The 11,174-nt window shown below is 35.8% G+C and overlaps 1 pseudogene; it reads right to left on the bottom strand.

The window, feature by feature from the left end:
• Positions 1 to 7,391: 7,391 nt before the first annotated feature.
• LOC120171957 lies at positions 7,392 to 10,802 on the bottom strand (annotated as a pseudogene).
• Between the last annotated feature and the right edge of the window lie 372 nt (positions 10,803 to 11,174).

Below are 11,174 nucleotides of genomic sequence, written 5' to 3'. Positions count from 1 at the left end.
CAAAGTTACGGATCTTTGACAAAGTAACATGATTTTAAAAAAAAGGACTTTGACCTTATCCAAAATATACCCTCAAACACCATACCCTGCTCTTGTAATTAACCAATATACCATTTTTCTTTTCATAAGGTGCGGACAACAATTACTATGTTTTTTATTTAAGACGTTTAATGACGATGATGATCTTTACAAATGAAAGAGTCGAGTAGGTGAATCCAGTTTAGGTCAGTTGCTTGAAAATTGAACTCTAAAGATGAGATTCCTTGACTTTCAAAAAACACCTAGGCTATAACAGGTTCTTCTTGACAATCTTAGGAAATTAAATCCGTAAAAACTGAGCTATTCCGCTAAGGCAATTGGTTATAGAGGAAACTTGAAAGCCCTGGCCTTATGAGTAGATTACGTTCAAACCATGACATTGCTCGGACACTTGGCAATTCGGTGTTTGCTCCACTGCTCTTGTCAGGCTGAAGACTCTGTGATGAGATGAACCCTTCAGTTAACTTGATAACTGTGATTATAATATTAAGCTGTCCCTCTAAAGCAATTGGTTAAACGCCCCGGCTTTATGGATTCAGCTAGTCAGATAACGACAAATTAAATCAAATTTATCTAAGCAAGAAATTTTCGGTAAAATGGACTAAGGGAGTTAAGGAACACCTGTTATAGTCAACTACACACGAGCACTCAAGAATTTCATTTTTATACCGATGTTTTTGCACTGCCTTTGTTAGAGGAGCCTACAAAGCTTGAACAAATAGAAGATTTCAGAGGACTGAAATAAAAGGTCTAGTAAGTGATCATGCTAGTTGCGTCATTTTGTCCGCACCCAATTGAAGTGCCAAAGCATGTTGTGATATTTAAAAAAAAAATGACATTTTTTTACCAAAACCTTAGAAAGGAGGCCAAGCTAAAGCCAACACATCCATTTGAACGCTGGTCAAAGAGCTGTAACTCTGAAAACGTTAAAAGAGTCATTGATTCCTTTGATATTCTTTGAACTCGCGTTTATAATTTGATTCAATTGCGAATAATATTTTACAACATTTTTATCGTTTTCTCTCCTGAAACAAGAAAAATGAGAAAAACATTTTCAAACAGAACAATCTCAGATATGAAATGTCTGTAAAGCCCAAGATCGAGAGGCAAATGGGGCACGATCGATTCCATGGACCAGATTGGCAGACAAAGCACGAAGAGATAACACATAATTCATTCATGTTGCATGCATCTTAGACATAATTAGGTGCATCACATTCCTCATTTTAGCATACATGATTTTTGCAGCTTTTAGAGTCAAGGATACTTGATTCGTAAGCGCCTTTAAAGAACGATGGTGGTTGCTTAGCTTGGCAGCAAGAAGCTACCGATTGAAAATTTTCTCTCGAACTCACAATTTGCTTGAGAGTAAATTTCAACTTCTCAATGAAGGATCTTGAATCCAAGACAACACAAGCTCAACTTCATGACGAAGGGGCGACTGATTGTCAACAAACACTTCCCAATTTCAGAGCCAATTTCAACTTCACATCGAAGGATATTGGACTCCAGACAACGTATGTTCAACTTCACGACGAAGGGACCGCTGGTTGTCAACAAATTTTCCCGATTTCAGAGCCAATTTCAACTTCACAGCGAAGGATATTGGACTCTAGACAACGCAAGTTCAACTTCACGACGAAGGGACCGCTGCTTGTCAACAATAATTTCATAATTTCAGAGCCAATTTCAACTTCACAGCGAAGGATATTGGACTCCTGACAACGCAAGTTCAACTTCACGACGAAGGGACCGCTGGTTGTCAATAAAAAAAATTCCCAATTTCAGAACCAATTTCAACTTCACAGCGAAGGATATTGGACTCCAGACAACGCAAGTTCAACTTCACGACGAAGGGACCGCTGGTTGTCAATAAACAATTTTCCACTTCTAGAGCCAATTTCAACTTCACAGCGAAGGATAGTGGACTCCAGACAACGCATGTTCAACTTCACGACGAAGGGACCGCTGGTTGTCAACAAACAACTTCTCAATTTCAGAGCCAATTTCAACTTCACAACGAAGGATATTGGACTCCAGACAACGCAAGTTCAACTTCACGACGAAGGGACCGCTGGTTGTCAATAAACAACTTCTCAATTTCAGAGCCAATTTCAACTTCACAACGAAGGATATTGGACTCCAGACAACGCAAGTTCAACTTCACGACGAAGGGACCGCTGGTTGTCAATAACCAAATTCTCAATTTCAGAGCCAATTTCAACTTCACAACGAAGGATATTGGACTCCAGACAACGTAAGTTCAACTTCACAACGAAGGGACCGCTGGTTGTCAATAAACAACTTCTCAATTTCAGAGCCAATTTCAACTTCACAACGAAGGATATTGGACTCCAGACAACGCAAGTTCAACTTCACGACGAAGGGACCGCTGGTTGTCAATAAACAATTTCCCAATTTCAGAGCCAATTTCAACTTCACAACGAAGGATATTGGACTCCAGACAACGCAAGTTCAACTTCACGACGAAGGGACCGCTGGTTGTCAATAAACAATTTCCCAAACTCAGAGCCAATTTCAACTTCACTGCGAAGGATATTGGACTCGAGGCAACACAAGTTCAACTTCACAACGAAGGGACGACTGGTTTTCAATAAACAATTTTCCAGTTCCAGAGCCAATTTCAACTTCACGGCGGAGGATATTGGACTTGGAACAATACAACTTACTTGGATTTCAACTTCACGAGGAAGGATATCCAATTCCAGGCTCAGCTTAACGACGAAGGGGCAATCCACAGTTTCAACTTCACGACGAAGGGAATCGTGCTCACCAGCAACATTCATCTTTAGATTGGATTTCAACTTCACGACGAAGGATATCCAAGTCGAGAAGGGCTATCTGCCAAAGACCCCCGAGTTCGATTACACTCAGCTTCGAGGGCATATCATTTACAGCATAGCCCAAGGCAAGAAGGGCTATCTATCAATAAAATTGTCGAGTTCGATTTCATTCAGCTCGAGGGCCTGTCAACCACATGGTGGAGTGAAAGAACTACTTTCCAGTCGAATATTTTCTAATGCGGACTACAAACGAGAAGCCACATTCCAATCCCGAACTACGGCTTTAACTCTATTATTTCTAGATAGACTCAACCTCGCGACGGAAGGGCCATCCACAACTCAATTCGACAGGGAGTTATCCTTTCAGAGTCAATTTTTCAACTCCACTAAACGAAAATTTGAGTCTTTTTGTCTTTGTCCTATTTTTCGTTACACGAAAAAAGACAAAGAGGGGCAGCTGTAGACACTAATTTTCGCCCGACATTACATAATTTATCCATATTTATTATATGACTTATTTATAGTATATTATATACATATATTATATGGTGAATACGCATTGCATATTTATGAAGTTACTTACGTGCATGCACCTGTATACATTATATATACATTTTTTTTACATATGAAATTTACATATAGTAATGTTGCTTGGTTTTGTATCAGGCTCAAACCCAAAGCCCGTTACAAGCAAAACCCAACACATGTGTAACCCTAGGTGAGTTAGGGTTTCTCTCATTCTGCCATTCACTGCCGCAACAAGCCAGATGGAGAACTCTTGGAGAGTCTTCGCGCTTCACGCCAACGGCAACCATCTTCCGAGCTTTCCGTCGTACCACCAAATTAAAAATAGAAAACGCAAATCTCTCGAAAAATCGAGCTAAAAATAGAGTTCTAAAGCTATAAATATGCATGCAAGGAACAGAGGACAGGAGGCGGGGAATTTCATCAAAAATGGGGGATCTTTTCTAGGAAGCTCAGCTTCTTCTACGAGATTCTCTTTTGGGGGTAGTTCACAATTTTCGAAGAGCACTGCCAGTTTGTCAGCAACTGCAACTGCAACATCTTCTTTAGCAGCTGCTTCTTCATCAGGGTCTTCAAGCTTCTCATTTGTTCAACCTTCAGCTTCTCCACCTGTATTTGGATTTGGCAATGCAGTTTCATCATCACCTCCACCAATATTCTCTGGTGCCGCTATGTCAAAACCCTCCCTCATCCTCATTCTTTGGTACATTATCAACGCCATTGTTTGCGACAATTACCACAACTGCTTCAACACCGGCAGTAAGTACTACCGCTGCTTCAACTCCATCACTCCCTGCCTTTAACTTAAGTTCTTCGTCTTCTGTCGCTACTGCTTCATCAGCAGCACCTGCTAGTTCAGCTTCTACTTCAGCTGTGAATTCTTTTACTGGATTTGGTGTAACAAGTGCAACCACTACGTTAGGGAGTTCTGGTTCTTTCTCTGGCTTTTCTCTATCAACAAAACCATTTACTCCTGCTTCATCCTCGCAAACAAAACCCACGCTACCTCCCTGCTCCCAAAAAAGCTTCGTGAATGGCACCTCAGGTCTTGAAAAATAACCCAACCCTTTGAAATTCACTAAATTAAAAACCAACCGAATCAAAGAGCATTAAGAGGAACATGCATTGTTCTTTTCCAATCAAAAGACTTTGATTTTCTTGTTTAGTGCGTGCATTTTATATTATATATATATATATATTATGCATGTTAGTGGTCTGCATTGTGCATTTAATATCTTTTTTTCGTGCATTGTACGTTTCATAATATATATATATATATTGCATGTTAGTGTATATGCTTTCTCTCGATAATACATGTGGTTTATTGTTATCATTTTTAGGGTAGATGTAGTAAGATATAGTTGTGATATTTTTATAATACTTCTAATTTTTTAGGGGGATTTTTATCAATTGAAGATATGTAATTCGAAGCGATTTTTTTTTTCAATTTAAATTCTAATTTTCGCTATTAAGACAACCGACAAATTAATTGGTACCGAAAGGGCGGTTCAAGGGTGTTAATCCTTCCTTGACCGTAACCGACTCCCGAACCCGACACATTTCTGGTACAACGCAGATCAGGTAAGATGGTGTCCGACCCACCTAAGTTCGTTTTAAAGTGGTCGGTGGCGACTCTAACCACATTTTCCAAGTCGAAGCCCAATCCCGGGGCACAATCGAAAGACGGTTGCGACACTAGGAGAGAAGGTAAAAAAGAGCAGAAGCGGAATGAGGGCTTGTTTTAGTAAACAAGTCGTTTTAATAGTTTAGTCAGTTTTAAATTTAATGTGTATAATTACATTGAAATAAAAACTTGCCTTAGTTCCACGTATAAGATCAAGGGGTTATTTGGGTATTAACCTTTTCTGTTCCCCCAACTAGTTAATATCCTGGTTGTTTACAAGGAAAACACTCCAAACCATAGCTGTAAGAAAAAACGAGTGTACGTGATGCAACTTGTTGCAAAAGATAAAGAAGAAGGTGAACTGGAGACAACAGTGGTAGAGTTGGATGTGGAAAACGGATATTTGTTTTTTAATTTTTTTGAATAATTTAGATCGAATATTTGATAAAAAAAAATAGACAATTGAGTCAGATTCGGAGAGTCTGAAATCTAATTTCGGAAATGCAAAAATTTAATAAAAAATAAATCTCTAGATTTTAGAAAATTGTTAGTTCAATAAGTGTGTAACTAACCCATTAAAGACCCTTTTATCAATAAAAATTAAGATTTTTAATTATTTATTATGTGTAAATAATAAAATATAGGGTAGACTATTATCTTTGTACACTTTTATTCACCAATTTTAGAAAGATTCAATTTTGATCATTTACATTATCGTTTCATTAAATTTTAGTCACTACTAGGGCTGTTCATTCGGTTAAAACCGAATCGAACCGAACCGAATTAACCATAATCGAATTAACCAAAATTTTTTTTCTTTAACCGTTAACCGAACCGAACTTTTTTTCAAACATATTAACCGAACCGAATAAATTTCGGTTAATTCGGTTAATTTTTGAATTAACCGATTTTTTTTAATTTTTTTTAATTTAAATAAAAATTAAATGTTTTTTAATTAAAAAAAGTTATAATTAATTTAAATAATATATAATTATAAAATAAAAATTTCAGATAAATTTTTTAATTAATTAATATTGATTTAGGTTTAAAAGTTATTGGATCTTAAATTATTAATTAGGTTTTAAATGGTTTGGGCTTAGCCATATGTTATATATAATATATATAATATTTTTTAATTAAAAAAACAGTTTAAAATTAATTTAAATAATATATAATTATAAAATAAAAATTTTATATAATTTTTTTAATTAATTAATATTGATTTAGGTTTAAAAGTTATTAGATCTTAAATTATTAATTGGGTTTCAAATGGTTTGGGTTGAGCCCATATGTTATATATATAATATATTTAAAATTTAATTTCGGTTAATTCGATAACCGAACCGAATTAACCGAACTAATTCGATTCGGTCGGTTAACCGAATTAATTCGATTATTTAAACACCCCTAGTCACTACAACACTACACTGAATATCGTTAATTTAATGACCATGTTAATAAAAAAGTTAATTTTCTTAACCCTTAAACTTTAGATAAAATATTAGTTATACACTTTATAGGAACCCAAAATAATTTAAGATTTTTTTAAAGAAATTTAATATATTTTTCTTCCACTAGATATTTAAAATAAAAACCTTTGATTTCATGTTTTCCTTTTTAAAGTAAAAAAATAAAATATATTCCTTAGTAAATTTTGCTCTCCTATTATACGCATTATACTTTTAATTTTTCAATTTACTCACTAAATTTTTGAATTGTTTCTGTTTTAGTCACTCTAAATTATTTTATTATTATTTTTGATATGACATGATATTTTTTATTATTATGTAATATAAAAATAATTTAAAATATAAAATTAAAATAGATGGTAGTTCGTTCACTATTTTTTGTCGTTGGACGCCATCGTTGAAGGTCGTAAATGGTGGCCGTTTAGTCCCATATTTCATTGGTCATTTCACTTTGACCCTGAGTTCAAATTTAACCTACATTTTATTGGAAGATGCTCTGAATCTAATCAAAAGTGAGAAAACCAAAATGTTTTATTCTAGATTCACAGGTTTTAGAATATTTTTCAGTGAAAAAACCACCAAATTCAAACTTAAAATGTCAAAACAAGTCTCTCAATACAATTTAGGATATGAGAGAGTAAAGTTGAGTGAATAATATTATAGTTTATCAAAAAAGGAAAACCCCCTATACATTGCTTTATGAAATATTTTCATTTCATTTGGATGCAAAAAAATGAAATTAATAAAAGAAGTCATATTAAACGTCAACCTAATTTAAGGCTAAAGAACGACAGAAAAAAACGTAACTGAAAATGTGATAAAAAAAATAGCATTTTAAATTGAGTACAACTTAAAATATTACATTCTTTCTAATATTTTTCAGTTGAACATAAAATATTATATTCTTCATAATATTTTCGGCTGGCAACAAAAAAAAAATATTATATTTTTCATAAGACTGATTTTGTGATTTTTCCCCATGTTTTTGTGTAAATCCCTTGTTTGCAAGTGCCCTGTAAATGCCTGCTTGTATTTGTCTTATCATCTGCTCTTGAACAAAGTCGGAGTAACATAGAACCAGAAGAGTAATACATTACAGTATAAACAAGGGAAATGGAAAATGACCATTGATTCTTCCATTCTTTCATGGTTGGTACACCGTCTGTCTCTACTCACGAGTCGTCTCCGTTATGTTTCTTGGTGATTCCTTCATAGAATCTATTTCCATGCTGGATGTATGGCTCTTTCGGTTCCTCCGGTCCTGAATAAGATAGATCGCCGATGTCAACGTAAGGGCTTCGTTAACTTATACCATGATTATCACATTGTAAAATAAACAGAAATGTAAGGACAAGGAACTGCAAAAGGCAATGCAGGTAAGAACAAAAGGTAGATGGTATTCAAACATGGAATACCAGTATTTTACGGTGATCATGACTAGGCGATGACTGTCTCGAACAAGCTTATTCAAAAAATAAAATACAGCTGACAACTCATACAGTAGATTCATCGCCGTGTAGGTTTTCTTTTCTTTTCTTTTTCTTGAGGACGTTTAGTTAAGGGAAGATAGGGGATCAAAAGGGTCATTTTTGTATCAAAAATATCAACTACAGAACTATAATATTAACTAAAACTAGCAGACCTTAGCGCTGAAGAAATGCACTTACACCTATTACACAAATAAAATGATTCATGAAAGAAGAAGCCATACGAAAATACACACAAAAGAAGCATTAACTCAGCAAATAGAGGATCATTATACCTCACGAAATGGGTAGTCATCAGCGTCAAGCATCTGCACAACCTGACTCATTTTAGGTCGTTTATCTGCATCTGGATCAACACATCTAAGTGCCACCAAAAGGGCACGTCTAAGAGCACGTGTTGTCGGTCTAGGTTTGAGATTTGGATCCACGACTTCCTCTGCTCTTCTTGCCCCGACCATCATCTTCAGCCACTCAACAAGGTTGATCTGCATTAGGCATATATATGGTAAACTCACTTTATGCGAAACCCAAAAAGTACTAGCTTGGTCTGGGGGGAGGCAGAGGAGAACTCAATGCAAAGAGTGTTACTCCGGCATTAAATAGTACCTCATTAGCAGGTCTCTCATAGTCGACAGGGTCTCTTCCGGTGACAACTTCAAGTAGGAGGACACCAAAGCTGTAAGTATCACTCCTCTCGTTTAACAAGCCTGTGTTAGCATATTCTGGTGCAACATAACTGAGATTCACAAAAAAAAAAATCGATTAGAAAATACTTGGATACAGGGGCATATTTTGCAATGTTGAAAAAAACGAAGAATTTGATATTACCCAAAAGTCCCCATAACTCTAGTTGCGATATGACTCTCTCCCGAATCCAAGAGCTTGGCGAGCCCAAAATCAGAAACCTTGGCATTAAATTCATCATCGATCAAGATGTTACTTGATTTTATGTCCCGATGAACAACTTTCGGTTCTACTGCTTCATGCAAATAAGCAAGCCTGCAAACCAATTACCAAAAGTAATCTCACTCAGTTCTTTAAAGTAAATGACGGAACATTGTTCTTGCAATAACAAAATACAAAATACAAAGGGAAAGAATTAAATGGTTATAAAATCCATATTTTAATGCAATGAAAAAAGATATCATTTCAAGATTGAATGATGAACTTACGCCTTGGCAGTACCAAGAATAACATTCATCCGAGCTTCCCAAGTAAGTGTACCATGCTTCCAAATTTCCCCATGCAGCCATTGTTCCAAGTTACCATTATTCACATATTCATATACCAACATCCTATGTATCAACCAGAAATTACAGTTATAATCAAATTCAAGCAACTATAAAGACCGAGGTTAGATAGGGAAAGCCTCGCACGCATTAACATATTAATACACAATTATAGCTAAAAGTGAACGAACCTTCAATGAAATCAACAAATAAACCAATCAAACATATTTGAACTTCACCTGTGAACTCCTTCTATGCAATAGCCCAACAGCCGCACAAGATTCTTATGTCGAACATGACCAATAGCCTCTACTTCAACCCTAAATTCTTTCTCTGCCTGTCCCCTAGACATCCAATTCAGCAATATTATTACAAAATAATTTTTTCGAGAAAAAGTAAATCCAAAAGCATTGAAATAAACAAGACAGTATCCGGAAAGATATCCTTACAGATTATTAAAAAGCTTCTTAACTGCTACTTCAGTTCCATTGATCAGTATACCCTTGTAAACCATGCCATATCCGCCCTCTCCAATAACATTCTCCCCTGAGAAATGATTTGTGGCACAATCGAGATCCCTAAGAGTAAACCAGTGACCCCACCCGAGATGTGAAATCTCTGGCAGGGCAACTAAGGGAGAGGCAGTCACTAGTCCTCCATACAACAATGCAGATTGATCTCGAACTGTTCCAGAGCTGCCTTCTTCTCCCGAATGCAAACTAAAACCTCTTCATGATGATAAACTGAGCTGCATTGACTGATATTATCAGGATCACTCGATTTACTCATCCCCAAAAAAGCTAACATTTTCTCCGCATTCTTATCACTGGTTTTATCATGAACAGAACTGACTTGATTTTCTGGATGATCATTGCAGCGTTCAACTCCAACCTTGTCAACCTTGATGTCCTTTGACACATTCGGTATTTGAGAGAGCAAGAACTTGTCTAGGGGTCTTCGTCTCCTCCGAAATGTAACCCATACAGATAAGATGCCAAGAATTAACAAGATAAATGCCCCAACAGATAAACCAATCAATACCCACAGTTTTAGACCCAAAAATGGTGTCTTCTCCGATAACTCAGCATTTAAGGCATCCCGAGACGACATCGTTGATCTTCCTGGACTTTTAACACACAAAATTATATTCAATCTCTAGTATGCATGATCAAAATTTTAACACATTCCTACCTGCGTAGCAGAAACATGTAATCTAACACCAAAATTGCCGAAACTATTTGTAAATTTTCAAAGTCCATAAATGAGCTTTAAGTTAAATGAATAAGCGATTGCCATCAAAACCATCTTCACACTCAAATAAGAAAACCCCAAAAATGAAAATAAATCCACAAGATTCTTGCTTAATCTACACCCATTAAAAAAGATAAAAGAAGATGAAAAAAAGGGGGAAATAGCAGGAGAATCTGATACCACATTTAATGAAGTTCATATACATTCAATGAATCAAGAACCATGCTATAAACAAAGAAGGCCACTAAAAATTAATCAACAAACTTTGTATTTCATGGTTTTAAATAAATAAAAACATCACTTATAGTTCAAGTAAGATACACCAAAACTAATTCATAAAACAGGAAAGCATTTACCTTGGTCTTCTTTCTTAAACGTTCACATAAGCAAAGGGAAAAGAAAAACAAAAACCTTACATTTTAGCATCCAATAAGGAATCTTTCAATGAGCAAAAAGATAACAAGCCAATGAAGAACAAAAAAAAAAACCAAAAGCCTAAAGGGGTAGCTAAAGCTGCATTTGCAAAGGGAAGAGTGGTTTACAAGAAGAAACCCAATTTTGTTTTGTTCATGTCGTGGCCATTCCAAGTGGTCCAGAACAAATGGAACGAATTCAGCAGATGATAAAAAGGAAATGGGCAAGAAAAAGCCAGACAAAAATCCAATCTTTCAAGCAAAAAGTAGAGAGAGAGAGAGAGAGAGAGAGAGGAGAGAGAGAGGAGAGAGAGAGAGAGATGGGAGGGGGGA

The sequence above is a fragment of the Hibiscus syriacus genome, unplaced genomic scaffold, assembly GCF_006381635.1.
Source record: "Hibiscus syriacus cultivar Baekdansim isolate YM2019G1 unplaced genomic scaffold, ASM638163v2 tig00111840_pilon, whole genome shotgun sequence".
NCBI lineage: Eukaryota > Viridiplantae > Streptophyta > Magnoliopsida > Malvales > Malvaceae > Hibiscus > Hibiscus syriacus.
The sequence above is the reverse complement of the archived record's forward strand: the minus strand, read 5'-3'. Positions and strand labels throughout refer to the sequence as shown.